The sequence below is a fragment of the Callospermophilus lateralis genome, chromosome X, assembly GCF_048772815.1.
Source record: "Callospermophilus lateralis isolate mCalLat2 chromosome X, mCalLat2.hap1, whole genome shotgun sequence".
Classification (NCBI taxonomy): Eukaryota; Metazoa; Chordata; class Mammalia; order Rodentia; family Sciuridae; genus Callospermophilus; species Callospermophilus lateralis.
This window is the reverse complement of record NC_135325.1, coordinates 24,773,925-24,790,191: the sequence shown is the minus strand read 5'-3', so window position 1 is coordinate 24,790,191 and position 16,267 is coordinate 24,773,925. Positions and strand designations below refer to the sequence as shown.

General features: G+C 35.6%; 1 protein-coding gene and 1 non-coding gene across 3 annotated transcripts in view; both read right to left on the bottom strand.

Moving 5' to 3' along the window:
• Sytl5 (synaptotagmin like 5) overlaps positions 1-16,267 on the bottom strand; it is a 106,236-nt gene that overhangs the window by 79,532 nt on the left and 10,437 nt on the right. The window lies entirely within an intron of this gene.
• Trnaa-agc (transfer RNA alanine (anticodon AGC)) lies at positions 7,948-8,020 on the bottom strand. Its single transcript has one exon. It is a non-coding gene; the product is annotated as a tRNA-Ala (tRNA).

The window sequence follows — 16,267 nt, the reverse complement described above, 5'->3', positions numbered from 1 at the left end:
TGCCTCTGGGTTTAATCCCTGATTCCAAATATATATATATATATATATATATATATATATATATATATATATATATATATATTAAATGAGCAAATATAAATAAAGTTCCCAGCATGGTATCTGGCACATAGGTACCAGGGCAGTCCTTTCTCCAGGGAACTTGGTAGGAATGCTATACTTCAGACCTACTGGATCAGAAAGTGCATTTTTTCAAAATCAGTGGTTTCATAAAATATTCAAGTGATTAGAGTTTGAGAGGCAAATTTTTTTTAGTTATAGATGGATACTATATTTGAAACATTTGTTCTCAAATTTGGCTATATGTTGAAATAATTTGGGAAGATTTTTAAAAAAAAATATAGTGATTCCCAGGCCTCACTTCCACACATTCTGATATCATTGGATTTGGATGTGGCCTATGCAATGGTATTTTAAACACTTCCATTATTTACTCAAATATAGTGCCAAAATTGGAAAATACTACTATAGAAGACAGGCTCATTCTCACTTAAATGCTTCAGAGACATTTGGTTCCTTCATGCTGTTGATCTCTATTCCCTTCAACACAACACTTCTATGTTCCAGGAAAAAAAAGTCCACAATCATCCCCCATATTTCATACCATCTCCTTTTTACATTTGTGATACTAAACTTTGTCATGCCCAACCCTCAGGGAGCAGGAAAAACAGAACACTGCAGTGTCCAAAATCTATAACAATCCATGCAACAGTGATAAAGAAACAAACTACTCAAAACAAGTAGAACAAAGCCAGCAATCCCAGAGAGCAGCCCAAGTGGGTTGATGGACCAAAGAGTAATAAACTAAGAAAATGGGGAATTGTGGAATATTCTTGAGGCAAATTCTCTCCTAGAAAAGAGTCTATGGTCAAGTTCCTGAAGTTTAACCACACAGCACCTCCTTAAACTGGAGGAGCTGAGACCACCTGGAGAAATTATGGCCACAAATTAGTCAAACATTTGTATTGCATTGTATGTATGTATGTATGTATGTATGTATGTATGTATGTATTACATCTTTCTTTTTGCTCCACTTGGCAGGACTTTATTTAGCAATTGGCTTTTACAGTTCATAGTTACAAGTGTTGAAAAGGACTTGGGGCCAAGTATAAGTCAGTCACAAGGAAGCAAAGATGAAAGGCCTGAACATCTTGGTTGGGCAACTGCTAATACAATTGGTGCTTATGGGCCCATATATTCTGGCAACTATCTCTGAGACATGCAGAGAAAACTGAGAAGAATTGCAGAGGTTGGTGAAAACTATTAAAGAGCTTACTGAGTTTTCCAGCTTGTCTTTGAAATTGAACTAATTCAATCAGATCTAGGAGAATCCATGTTATGTGGGCACAGCCATTTTCAGACACAAAGGAAGCAGAGGAAGGGCAATGGTAGGGTGTCTTGGTCTGTTTTGTGTCATATAATAGAATTGCATACTCTGGGTAATTGGTTAAAAAAAAGACATTTGTTTTTTACTGTTCTGAAATCCAAGATCAAGGGGCTGTCAATCTGGAAAGGCCCTTGTTGCTGTGTCCAACATGGCGAAAGGTGGAAGGGCAGGAAAGCCCAGGAGCAGAAGAGGGCACCAACATCACTATAATAACAAACTCACTCCTGTTTAATGTCTTCTCTGCAGGACCAAGGAGAAAGGAAAGCAGAGGCAACTAGGAGAGGAATAAGATGGGCTATGTCTCTGCCTTCCATTTAATGAGCACTTACAAAGCAAGGTGAACCTCTTTGGATTCTGCATGGCTGGCCTAGCCTCAAGAAGGTACCTGAGGAAGGTGAGCTTTTGGCCTGAAGGCATAGTATCTGCTCATCTTTCTCATAAGCTATCCACATAATCTAGAAATGCTTCTGGTTCCAAGTAACAGCCTTAAAAATGGGTCTCTATTTTTCTTCTTCTACATAACAAGAAATTCAGTGTTAGGCAGTTGCAGAATGACATCATCTGCAAAACTTAGAAGGATTCAAAGTATACTACAGAGCTATAACAACAAAACCATCATGATACTGGCATAAAAACAGACGTATAGACCAGTAAGACAGAAGACACAGAAACACACCCAAAGAGCTATGATCATCTCATTCTTGACAATGGTGCCAAGAAACATACATTGAAGAAAAGACAGTCTCTTTAACAAATGATGCTGAGAAAACTGGACACTCGTATGTACAAGAATGAATTTGGATCTCTATCTCTTCCCCTGCACAAAAATCGACTGGTGAAGGGCTTCCTGCACCCGCTGTCTGACAGGATCATAGTGTGGGGGATGCTGCGGCAGGGCCACACCATCTGGAAACCAGAACCATGGGGAATGTTAAGTGTTTTGTTTATGATACTCATGATATGGATAACAGGGCATACGTCAATCAATAATAAAAGTACGTATTGCCTGAGATTGCAGGAAAATTCCCAGAATGAGACTAAGGATACAACTGAGACATGCCACAAGGTGTGTTTCAATATCTCTCAGGATACAAACAATAGTGTTATTTTGCAAGAAATTTACGGGAAAAAGATTGCAAATTGAGGTTCCTGAGGAAAGCTTAACAATTTACATTAAGCCCCCTGTTCTAAAGCCACAACCTGTGCAACATACGTTTCCCCCACCAACAGACCCTCCTTTGCCTTACACAGGAATTCATGATAAGAATGGAAAACACATGGTTAATATTAATGACAAATGGGTTGAGGTGCAGAGCCTGCCCTTTAAAGATTACAAAAGACATAAGAATTGGTGTGCTTTGACCAAGGATCAAGGAAACTCTTTAAGAAAGCAGTTAAATAGGTCCTATGAAAAAAGGAAATTATCTTGGAAATTAAAATAAAATAATGTAAAATTAATATAAATATATTTTAGAGGCACTTCAGAGTAGTAGGCTTTTAAGTAATAGACTTTCACTATTTTAAGTGGGTTTTGCTGGGATTTTAGTTTAGAAGTAAGAAAGCTTACAATAATCATAAGTATGCTTTAAAGTTAAAGGTTAATGAAATAACTATAGGTATGCTTTAAAGTTAAAAGTGAATAATAGGTCAGGAGACATGTAGTCTAGTTGCGTAGTCTAACACCTACTGATTGAGGTAAAAACTTAAAAGCTTAATCATGATTGGCTAAGGGTGCTGGAATATATTTTGAACAATGTACTCAATATCTAAGGTAATCAATGTATATCAGAAAAGATTGTAATTCTTGAAAATTATGTAAATTAAAGAAGTTTCAGGCTTTGAAACTATTAACTACCTGAAAAAACACCTGTCAAAAAGGTATAAAAAAAGGCCCCTCTAAGGACAGCAGATTTTTTTCTGGAGACTGCTCATAACTTGCAACCTGTTGTCCCATCTTTTCTTTCATCGATGCCACTCCTCCTTTAGGACCCCTGGCTCTCCCGCCAGGGCTGGACCCAGGCAGTCAACTGAAAGTGGATCAAAGACTTAGGAATTAGACCAGAAATTCTGCAACTGCTAGAAGAAAACACGGCGTAAACACCCCAACATGTAGGCACACGCAGAGACTTTCTCAATAGGACTCAGGAAATAACACCAACAATTAGGAAATGGGATGGCATCAAATTAAAAAACTTCTGCACAGCAAAGGAAACGAGAGTGCAAAGAAAGAGCTTACAGAATGGAAGAAAATCTTTGCTAGGCACTCTTCCAACAGAGGATCAATATCCAGAATGTACAAAGAAGGGAGAGGTGTGGGGTGAGGGAGGGAGGGAGAGAAAAAAAAACCCAGCAAAAAAAACCCCACAAATAACCTGATCAATAAATGAGCAAATGAACTAAATAGAAGATGTAGAGAAAAAGGAACACTTTTATACTCTTAGTGGGGTGGTAAATCAGTACAACCACTGTGGAAATCAGTATAGAGATTCCTCAAAACACTAGGGATGGAACCCCATAAGACCCAGCTATACCACTCCTCAGTATTTTTCCAAAAGAATTAAAGTCAGCAAACTATTATCCATGAATACCCATGTTTTTCTGCAATTTACAATAAAAAAGTTAGAGAACCAGTCTAGGTGTTCATCCATGGATAAAGAAAATATGGTCTATATGTACAATGGCACTTTATTCAGTCATAAAGAAGAAGAAAATTATGCAATTTGCAGGAAAATCAGTGGAACTGGAGAGCCTTATGTTGAGTGAAATAAGCCATCAGAAAGTCAAGGGTTGTCTGTTCTTTCTATGGGAAGCTAGAGAGAAAGAGTTTTTTTTAAAAAAGGAGGACCCCATAAAAATAGAAGCAATACCAGCAGAGTTGAGGAAGAAGACCAGGGGGAGGGACGAGGAGAGAAAAACGGGGAGGGACTAGGGAAAGTAATTCATATACAAATATATAATAATGAATCCCACTGTGAAGTATAATCACAATGTACCAATAAAAGATAAGAAAGTAAAAATAAAAGAAGCTAAAAGTAAGACTATAAAAAAATTACAGAATATTCTCGATTCCTTTCTAAAGACTAAAACTTTTTCCATCTTCCTTAATCTTTTACTAACTACTCACTTTTATTTAGACAGCAAGACTTTTAAAATTTTTTTTTTGGTATCAGGGATTTAACTCAGGGGTACTTGACCACTGAGCCACATCCCAGCCCTATTTTGTAATTTATTTAGAGACAGGGTCTCAATGAGTTGCTTAGGGCCTTGCTAAGTTGCTGAGGCTGGCTTTGAACTTTTGATCCTCCTGCCTCAGCCTCCTGAGTCACTGGGATTACAGGTGTGCGCCACCGTGCTAGGCCAGTAAGAATATTTTGATTCCCCAAACTATTAAAAATTCTAACCATTTCCTCTAATATTTTTATTGAAAGAAAAGCAAAGAGTATGAGAGGTTGGTGAAAAAATGCATAGAAATAAATACGACCCCTTCTCAACTGTTAAAAACGGGTGGGATACAAAAAAAGAAAAAGAAAAACAGCTATTGAAGAAATTTAATTCCAGCTAGCACCAATTCTTCATTTGGGATAAATGCAGGATGTGCTTGCATTTTTAAAAATGTTTATTCTTTAGTTTTCTTTATTGCTATACAGAAGCATTCATATTAACATATGAATTGATGGGCTATACAAAGTTGAAATATTAAAGACTAAAAAAATGAACTATCTTGATTGTCATTGAATGATAAAATCTTTTCATTTCTATATTCTGGTAATATACTGAATTCACTTTTTTTAAAATTCCATCATTGAAAAAATTCAATCTGTTAAACTGACTTTTTGCTTTATCATTGCATAGACACATTTCTTTCAAATCAGGAATTGCTTTCATTAAAATTCCTGTCACATTGAATGGTGGTATTTTTCTTTTGTTTCCCTGCCTAGATAAAGTTGTACCGATTACTACTTTGTACCAAACAAGATAAGAATGGAAACAACTAGCTTCCCAGAAGAGGAAGTCATGAATAAATAATTTATAAACAGACCTTTATTTCTTGATGCTTTTAAACAATCTCATCTAGCAGAACACATCAAGACCCAAGGGACATAATAAACAAGTCAGAATTACATACTGACCCCAGAGCAGAGAACTCTGAAGTCAGACTGCCTGGGATCAAATCCTGGTAATGCCTCTTATTTCCTCTGAGACCTTACCACAATTACTTCACCTGTCTGTCTGAAAATTTAAGGAGACTTAATTTCTCTGTGTTGCAAACTATCCCCTCTGTAAAACAACTTCATCTGGCTTTGGTGAGCATTAAATAGAACACTATTTATTAACTTATAAAATTATTATTAATTTATTTATTAAAAGTATTAATATTTATTAATTTGTTAAGTGAAACAATATTTGTAAGTATTTAGTATAGCTTGACACATAGTAATTGTGGAATAGACCGGTATGGTATGTGTTTCCCAGTATCTGTTCTCCCTTTAGGTCTCCATTAATGAAGGCTCGTGGCTACTCAGACTAAAGACTAGATTTCTAAATAATCCTTAATTTCATATGGAGGTACAGAGGACCCCGAGTTTTAAGAAAAGCAAATTTGAAAAAAGTTGGAAGCATCACAGTACCTGATTTTCAAGACAGAGTACAGAGCCATAGTAACTAAAATAGCACAGTAGTGCATAAAAACAGACACATAGATCAGTGGAACAGAATGGAGATCCCAGAAATAAATTCATGCATCTACAGCCAACTGGTTCTTGAAAACGATGCCAAAAACATACATTGGAGAAATGACAGCCTTTTAATAAATGGTGCTGGGAAAACTAGATATCTACATGCAGAGGATTGGAACTCCACCTCTATCTCTCACCCTGTACAAAAATCAATTCAAAATGAATGAAAGAACTGAATACAATACTTGATAATATGAAAGTACTAGAAGAAAACACAGGGGAAACACTTCAAGACATTGGTATAGGTGATGATTCTTTGGATAAGACCCCAAAAAGCACAGGCAAAAAAAAAAAAAAAAAAAAAGCACAAGTAAATGGGACCACATATCAAACAAAAAGGCCTCTGAACAGCACAGGAGATGATCAAGAGTGAAGAGACAACCTACAGACTGGCAGGAAATATTTTCAAATTATTCATCTGACAAAGAATTAATATCCAAGAACTCAAAAACCTTAAAAAAAACATAAAAACAAATCATTCACCAGGTGTAGTGACACACATCTTGTAGTCCTAGCAACTCAAAAGGCTGAAACAGGGGAATAGCTTGATTCCTGAGGTTTGGGGCCAGCCTGGGTAACATAGCGAGACTCTGTCTCTCAATAAAAGGGAGAGGGAGGACAATGATCTAATTTTTAAAAAATGGATAAATTATCTGCATAGATGTATCTCAAAAGAAGTAATAAAAATGACCAACAGGATTGGGGTCATGGCTCAGCGGTAGAGCACTTGCCTAGTACATATGTGAGGTACTGGATTAGATCCTCAGCACCACATAAAAATGAATAAATAAATAAAGGTATTGTGCTTATCTATAACTAAAAAAAATGGATTAAAAAGGAAGTCTTAAGGGCTGGGGGTGTGGCTCAGTGGTAGAGCATTTGCCTAGCATGCATGAATCACTGGGTTCAATCCCCAGCACCACATAAAAATAAAATAAAGATATTATGTCCACCTATAAGTAAAAAATAAATATATAAAAAGGGAAAGTCTCAAACACTGGTGGTGGGAATGTAAATTAGTACAAGTATTATAGATAACATTATGGAGGTTCCTCAGTAAACTAAATATAGATCTACCATATGGATATACCATATCCAGCAATCCCCACTACTGGATATATGCCCAAAGGAAATGAAATCAGTACACTACAGAGATATCTGCATGTCCATGTTTATTGCAACATTATCCACAATAGCTAAGAAATGGAATCAACCTAGGTGCCCATCAATGAATGAATAGATAAAGAAAACGTGGTATATCCACACAATGGAATATTATTCAGTCACAAAGAAGGAAACCCTGTCACCTGCAGTTAACGGGATGGAAATGGAGACATTATGTTCAGTAAAATAAGACAGATACAGAAAGATAAATGCCATATGTGAGCACTCATATGTGGAAGCTAGAAATGATGGTCTGAATATAGAATAGTAATTAGTAGAGTTTGGGAAGGGTGGCAGGGAGAGGAGATGAAGGGAGGTAGGGGTAATGAGTACCAAAGCACTGTTAGCTAAGAGAAATAAATTCTGTGTTCTGCAGCACAGTGGAGTGACTTGTTCACAATAACCTAGTATATATTTTATGAAGAAGTAGGAGTGGAGATCAAAGTTTCTAAATGATAAAGAGAGAAAAATCCTAATTATCCTTATTTAATCAATACATGCTGTATAGACATGTTGAAATCACACTACATCCCATTGATATGCATAATTATTATGTTAATCAAAAGTAAAACTAAATTTTTTTTAAAAATATTTTTTAGTTTTAGGTGGACACAATATCTTTATTTTTTAAAAAAAAATTTTATGTGGTGCTGAGGATCGAACCCAGTGCCTCATGCATGCTAGGCAAGCGCTCTACCACTGAGCCACAACCACAGCCTTAAAATTTTAAAATAGTAGATTTCCTACTATTGCCAGTGAAATGTGATCAGAAAGGAGGTATGTAACCTGAAGCTCATTTCCCTAATGGAAAAGGAAGTACCCCTTTCCCTCAACCCCTTATCCTTTCCCAAAGACTGGGCTAAGGATACAGGTTGAGTCACTTTGGATCAAGAGCTAACCTCTCAAGATAGTGGAGCAGTAAAACACAAGAAGCCCAGATCCCAGCTTTTATGAGCCTCTATAATAGAACAAATCTATCAGCCAACCCAGATTTTTACATTACAACAGCATATATTTCCATATTGTTTAAGTCATTATTATAATGCATTCCTGTTATCTGCAGCCAAGTCTAGTTCTCAACAAATCCAATAAGAACTCAGTAAATATTAGCTCTTACTATACTTTCAGAGCCATCATTCCCAGGTTTTACTTCAGCCTCTGCGGCCATATCTACAAGCGAACTCCTTGTCTCGAGCCAGAGTTTCATATTCCATTAAGAGAGAAAAAACACAGTGACTGATGAGATACATTGTCAAACCAGAAACAACAAGACGAAAATCATTAAGATAATATATGCAGGCAGAATAACACCACTGTAGCCTGATGCCAACACTTGCACACAGTTCCTAACACTCCCATCTTATATTCATGTTTAGAAGAAATGCCATCAACTCTGGTGCTATGTCACATTTGATGAGGAAAGTTCATGGCTGAGTATATCTCCCTTTTGTACCCTGGATATAAAAAAAATGTTACCTGTTTGGGGGTTGGGGTTGAACACTCACTTAGCATGCCTGAGGCCTGGGTTCCATCCCCAGCATGGCAAAACACAAAAATCTAGAAAATTACAATATATTACCTCTTGTTTTGAATGTAGCTTCTATGATTGGCATGCTTCCATACATGTCATGCCATTAAACTTGGACAACAACCCATGAGAAAGGAATTGCGATTCCCACATGATAGGTAAGAAAGTAGATTCTCAGAGAGGCAACTTGCTGTGGGTCACGGAGCTCTTAAGCCAGGATTCAGATCCAGAGTTTTGTTTTTCAACATCTATGCTCTTCTCACACATCAGAGTCCTTTCACTGGTTCTCGATCTATTAAAATATCTTTGCTAGGAAAGGACTCTGTATTTATTAGTGACTGCTATTTCTTTCCCAATTGGGCAAAGCCATGTTGAACACTCAAAGTTAAGCTTCAGTGCACATGAAGGATTTCTTCTGCCTGCCCTGCTTCTCCCACCATATGGCATCTGCCCAAGTTCAACCTCACCACAAAGTCTTTCATGACACACATTCCCCAATGGAGCCATTCTTCAATAAGCACCACTCTGATCTAATAAACTTCATGAAGAATTTGATTAGTTTTCAAATCAAAATGTAGTAAAAAAGAACCAATACCCTCTGAAAATGCAGAAAAATTTGCCTGGATAAAAAATTGTTTCAGAGATCCAGGTGCAGTGATGCATGCCTGTAATCCCAGCAGTTTGGGAGGCTGAGGCAGGAGGATCACGAGTTCAAAGCCAGTCTCAGCAACAGTGAAGTGCTAAGCAACTCAGTGAGACCCTGTCTCTAAATAAAATACAAAATAGGGCTGGGGATGGAGCTCAGTCAGTGGTCAAGTGCCCCTGAGTTCAATCCCTCACATGTGTGAGGCACTGGGTTTGATTCTCAGCACCACATAAAAACAAATAAACAAAATAAAGGTATGTCCACCTAGAACTAAAAAAAAAAAAAAAAAAAAAAACTAAAAATATTGTTTCAGGGAAAGTAACAAGGAACAGAATTGAAAGACTACTTGTCTAGTTACAGAAGTTTTGGGAGCCAGTCCTGTGGCACATGCCTGTAATCCCAGAGACTCAGAAAGCTCAGACAGAAGGATTGCAAATTCAAAGCCAACCTCAGCAATTTAGGGATGCCCTAAGCAAGTTAGTGAGACACTGTCTCAAAATAAAAATAACAAATAAAAAGGGTTGAGAATGTGGCTCAGTGGTTAAGTGTCCCTGGGTTCAATCCCTGGTACCAAAACAGAAAGAAAGAAAAAATCTTGTGAATTATGCTAATTTCATGTTTAAACAGTATCTTAAGAGGCCATTATGAAATTCTCATGTCTGCAGATGACACCAAGCACTTCTTGACACTAAAAAGCTTGGCTCATAGGAATATACCAGGAAGTGTCACAAAAATCATATGAATAGACAGGCAGCTGACCACAGCAAAATCGCACAAAAAAGCAAACAAATGAAAAGAGCAATAATACTGAAAAGTGGTAGACTGAGTGGAACTAATTAAAAGCACACAAGGAAGAGCATAACTAATCCCTTACAACCCAAGAGAGGAATCAGTGGATCATTATGGACTTTTCAGAGATATTAAATGCACTCATGTATATTGCAAAAGGGCAATGACATTCTAAATGCTTTTTAGAGAGGATGATGGAGTCCAATCAGCAAATATTATCTGCTTCTGTGAAGTCGTGCTCAAGATCCCTCTGTCAAGCTCTGCCTGACATCTCACCCTTGCTTGGCCTCTTCCCTTTCCCTATTGCTTTCTCTACTAGTTTTTGGTTTGTTGTGGTCGTTTTGTTTGTTTGTTTGTTTGTTTTTTAATGAATCACCTGCATACAAATCGTGAGTTCAAGGTCTATGTGGGGGGAACCTAAGACAAAGATCTCATAAATCCTATGACAGAACAGCTTATCACAACTGTAAGGGAGTTAGGAATCATTGCTATTTGATACTTGGCTGTTTGTTAACTCTCAATTTAAAGTCGTTGCAGAAACTGATGATCTATGTAATCAGCAACCCAGTCTTGCACCTGGACTTATCTTAAGACACCTATTATCTCAATATCAGGGCCCGCCAAGGAACAAGGATGTGTTTTTGTCATCTGAAACCCAAAGAATATCTTTCCTGAATAGCAAAAACAGCAGAAAGTCCTGTCATCCATATGACAAATTGCTCCAAAAAAAGTGTAGGTGGAGATAGAATGAGGATAGCAAAAAGGAAGAAAGCTCTATTTCTTTAAGGAACAACATGGATAAAATACTGGGCTTTTAAAAATGATTGCAATGACAATGCAATGACAGAATTGACTGGATGGAAGGAAATTGGGTGTTTATACAAAAAAATACATACTTCAAAGGAACATGCTGCCCTTGAAAACTTCTTTAAAAACCACTTCTGTTGAATATGGGCACACACCAGAGGGTTTCAGTTGTAGTTTTTATAGATATATAGCTGAAATTTATCTCTAAATTGAATTTCTGCAAACTAGATTATTTTAAATACTGCAAGGAAGGGGTATGCATGCACAGTAAAAGCAATGAATACCAAATTTTTCCCATTTTACATTTTTAGGTGATGCTTATGGGGATTCATATTTTCATAGATGAGGGTTAATATAAAAATAAAAACACCATTAGCGGTTTTCCAAGTCGGTATCATGATTCAGAAAATCAAGTCACCATGTTTATTTGAAATTAATTGAAGATGATTATAAATGTTTACTTTATATGTTATTTTTTCTTATGTATTTCACTGAAAACCATCATTGACAATTACTTTTAGATTTGATATAAAGAAGATATTTGTGCTGAGTAATAAACAAATATGATCCATAAGATGCATGATCGTAATTGAATCCATTTCTCCATTTTCTCAGATTGCTGGTTGCTCCTGATATTTTCCTATTATTTATTTATTTATTTTTTAAATATTTATTTTTTACTTATAGGTGGATACAATGTCTTTATTTTACTTTCTGTGGTGCTGAGGATCAAAGCCAGTGCCTCACGCATGCTAGGCAAGCACTCTACCTCTAAGCCACAACCCCAGCCCTAATTTATTTTATTGTATTATTTGTTTTTGAGACAGTACCTTGCTAAATTGCCCAGGCAGGCCTCAAACTTATAATCCTCCTTTCTCAGCCTCTCAAGTATCTGGGATCCTGCTACTCTTGTATCAATACAAGATATATGTTTCTTGGTCATATGATTGCCAAGAGTAAAGGCTACATTTCCCAATTAAGTATGCAAGCTTCCTTGCAAGTAAGTATGGCAACATTCTAGCCAACTTGATGTAAGTATCATCCTATATGAAACTTTCCAGAAACATCTTAAAGGGAAAAGAACATACCTTTTTTTTCCCTCTGTTCTTTGTCCATTTCCCTACCTATTGGAACAAGGACAAGATGACTAAAGCTGGAACAGCCACTTTGACCATAAGGTGTGTAGACAAAGACTTTCTCCTTGACCAAACTTTAGAGAAATTTTCTGAATCCTCTTTTCAGAGAGGCCTTGTCCTGGGTCCCTGTATTTGGCCTGCATAACTGAGTTTTAATAAAAATCCTGCTAAGTAAATCTAGCAAGAATCCCCATTCCTGAATGTCTACTCTTAGGAATTTTCTGTCCATTGACCTGTTCATTCTGCTTTTGGTTATAAATCCCCAGCAGTCTCTGCCATATTTAAAGTTAAGTCCAATCTCTCTCCCCTACTGTGATAGTCTCAACATCTATTCTAGTAGTTCTGGATAAAAATCTTCCTTAAATAAGTTTCTTTCTTTCTTTTTCTTTTTATTTTTTTTTATTTAAACTTAGCCTATGTTGAAGATGGCAGGCAACCATTTTGAAGGAGCCTGGGTTTCTGATTAGCATGGAGTTATCATAACCAGACCTGATTGGTTTCCTCATGACTTTATCCAGGTTAAAAAAATAAAAAGGAAGAAAAGAAAGAAATAAACTTCTGTATTATTTAAGCTACTATTATTTTGATTTTTCTGACACAGCAAAACTTGTCCTAATTTTTACAATCATAAATGGTACACTATTACAGAAGTAAAGAATGCAAAGTTTGGTTGTGAATCAGTGGTAGAGCGCTTGCCTAGCACATGTGAGGCACTGAGTTCAATCCTCAACACCACATAAAAATAAATAAATAAAATAAAGGTATTGTGTCTATCTACAAATATAATTTTTTTAAAAAAAAAGTTTGCAAAGTTTGGCTTAAAAATACTAGTTGTAGATAGAGTCTATCAAAGATGTCAATTATTTCTGTTTTACACAATAGTATATCAATTTGATATGAATCTGTAGGAAAATGGAGACTTTAAGTATGCAATTAAATAAGATACAATTTTGCTTCTGTTAAATTAAAAAGTATCATCTCCATTCCCTATGTCTTGCATATAGTAAGTGCTCAATGAATTTTTTCTGAGTCTTGGAAAATGAATTTCCCAACTATACGAGAAACAAAGCTCATATAAATTAATACTGAAATGACACTGATATTCAATAGCAAATGGACAAAGGAAGTGAATAAAAACTCATGAAGGAAGAAATGTAAATGACTAACAATCATTTAAAAACTCTGTAATCATATAAATGCAAATTAACATAGAATGCCTCTTTATCAAATCAGATTTATAGAAATAAGACTGATGTTATCAGAGGTATAATGTAACACTTAAGAGGAAACTGACATAACATTCTTGACACACAATTTATCAATATAAAGGAAACAAATTAAAATATGAATCAAAACATAATTAAGACAAAAGATTTAAGAATAAAGACATTCATGGAAATAAAACAGTTAAGCAAAACCTTGCATATGCATGTTATTTATATATATGTATGTATATCTAAAAGATTTCATAAAATAGCATAAAATTTATATATATTTATATACATTTCATAAAATAACATGAGAAAGATAAGACTGTTACTTTACGAAATCATAGCTGGCCAATAAAATGATGCTCCCCGCCAAAAAAAATTTGGGGGGGGGATACCAGGGATTGAACTCAGGGGCACTTGACCACTGAGTCACATTCCCAGCCCTATTTTATTTAGTGACAGGGCTCACTGAGTTGCTTAACGCCTCACAGTTGCTGAGGCTGGCTTTGAACTCGTGATCCTCCTGCCTCAGCCTCCCCAGCCACTGGGATTACAGGTATGCATCACTGTGATCAGCTCCAAAAAATTTTTCATGATATGAAAACTATTCATGAGATAATATCAAACAAAAACAGAGAATATAAAATTATATATATGCAGTATGGCTCCAATTACAAAAAACTATGAATAAATACATAAATGTGTTAGGAAGGAATTCAACACAGGTGAAGACTATCTCAGAGAAGAGGAAATCTATATGAGGTTTAAAAGTTCAGGTTATATAATTTTCTGATTTTCTATCCTAAGCCTATAACTTTTATGATGAAAAATGTATCAGAAGATATTAAAAGATTATTTAATTGGGTAGAGGTTTTAGGATATATAAAATATTGTAGATATTGATGTCCTTTTTGGATCCTAGTGCAATTCTTGCCTGAGCATATAGCTCTTTGTTAGAGCGTTTGCCTAGCATGTGTGTAGCCCTGAGTTCCATCTCCAGCAGTGTAAAAAAAATCCTTTGAGGCTGAGGTTGTGGCTCAGTGGTAGAGCGCTTGCCTTGCACATGCAAGGCCCTGGGTTTGAGCCTCAGCACCACATAAAAATAAATAAACAAAATAAAGGTATTGTGTCCAACTACGACTAAAAAATTTTTTGAAATCCTTTGTTGTTTAAAAAGTTTTATTAATTTTAGTTATTTGCATTAAATGTTCAACAGTTATGCTTAATTGCTCTGTAGTAAAATAATTGTTAGAAAAATTATTAAACATGTCAGCCTAATCTTATTACTGATTAAAAGTGATTAAACAATAATTCTTAATTAATTTGGGGAAATTCTTATAATATTACTATTAATATAAAATGATCATCTGCCTGAAATCTGCAATATAAGAAGTGACATTTTTAAAATTTTTTAGTTGTAAATGGATCTTTCATTTTATTTTATTTTTATTTATCTATCTATTTATTTATTTATTTATTTGTATGTGGTGCTGAGGATCAAACCCTGGGCCTCACACATGGCAGGCAAGTGCTCTACCACTGAGCTACAACTCCAGCCCCGTGAAGTGACATTTTTATTAGTGAAAATTTTGCTTATATTATTTATTTAGAAATTAAATACTTATTTTCCCAACAATATAATTGATATTATTTATTTCCTTATGAATTGATCTATATTTGGGTGGGCATGAATCTTGTTCACTCTCCCTCCCAGACTTAACATTTAGTCACATTCTAGATAACATAAGGTGGATTATTCTATGTTTTTGCAATTTATAGTAAAAAAGAAGGGAAATTTACTGGCTATGAGTGCAAGTTAACCCCTGTTGCCTACAGTCATGTCCTCTATGCCAATTCTGGCTACAGAAGAACAAAAAAGAAGGGAAACAAATTAAAATGGGAATATGGGGGAAGAGTGAAAGATATTTAGAAATAGACTGTGTGTGTGTGTGTGTGTGTGTGTGTGTGTGAGTGTGTGTACACAGAGATTTGAAAAATACAGATATTGACAGATTATTTCTATGTTTCTCTACAGTCTATCTATATCTTTGAAATAATACAAATAATATTAGCATGAAATAATATAGATCTCTATAAAGACACACACACATATAGATATAGATACATAAATACATAAAACCTAGATAGGTAGCAAACTTACTTATGACTATTAATGACATATAGTTTCAAACAAAAAATGGCTGAGCAAGTATAAGTTGATTTATTTGAATAATCAAATGGTTGATATGTCTCCAAATATCAGATATTTGGGGTCCTGTGCCTACAGTAAGCACCAGAAGTAAAAATTACTTGGAGGAAAATGCTACAAAATCAAAGTATGTTAGTTTCCTATATATATGTTTATACTGAAATTAGTAAGATCTTGGTAGGAAAACTCCCCAAAGTTTTAAATTCATTTAAGGCAGAGCTGAATTTTTTGTTTCATTTACTCTGTGACTCATTAAGTGTTTGAGTTCTATTAGGGAACCAGTATGTTCATGCTGGGAATTTCTGTTAATCTATGAAGAAGCTTTGTGGCAATTCTATTAGGATTAAAACAAAATGTTTACCAAACTAGAAGTCTGCTCCAATAGTTCTCCTGGTGTTTTATGGAGACAGTGGGTCTTTGGGTTTTTGAGAAGGTCAAACTAATTTTGTTCTTAGCGGCAGTGCGATAAGATTTGGAAAAACAAATAATTCTGCAGATCAAACGTTTGTGGAGTACTAACAGGATATTAGTGCTTGGTACTTATTGCTCTCCTTGACTTCCAGGCTGAATGTATAATTCCCAGAATCACATCAAATCCATTTGAACCCAATCTTTAGCTTCTCTGCAGGATTCCAA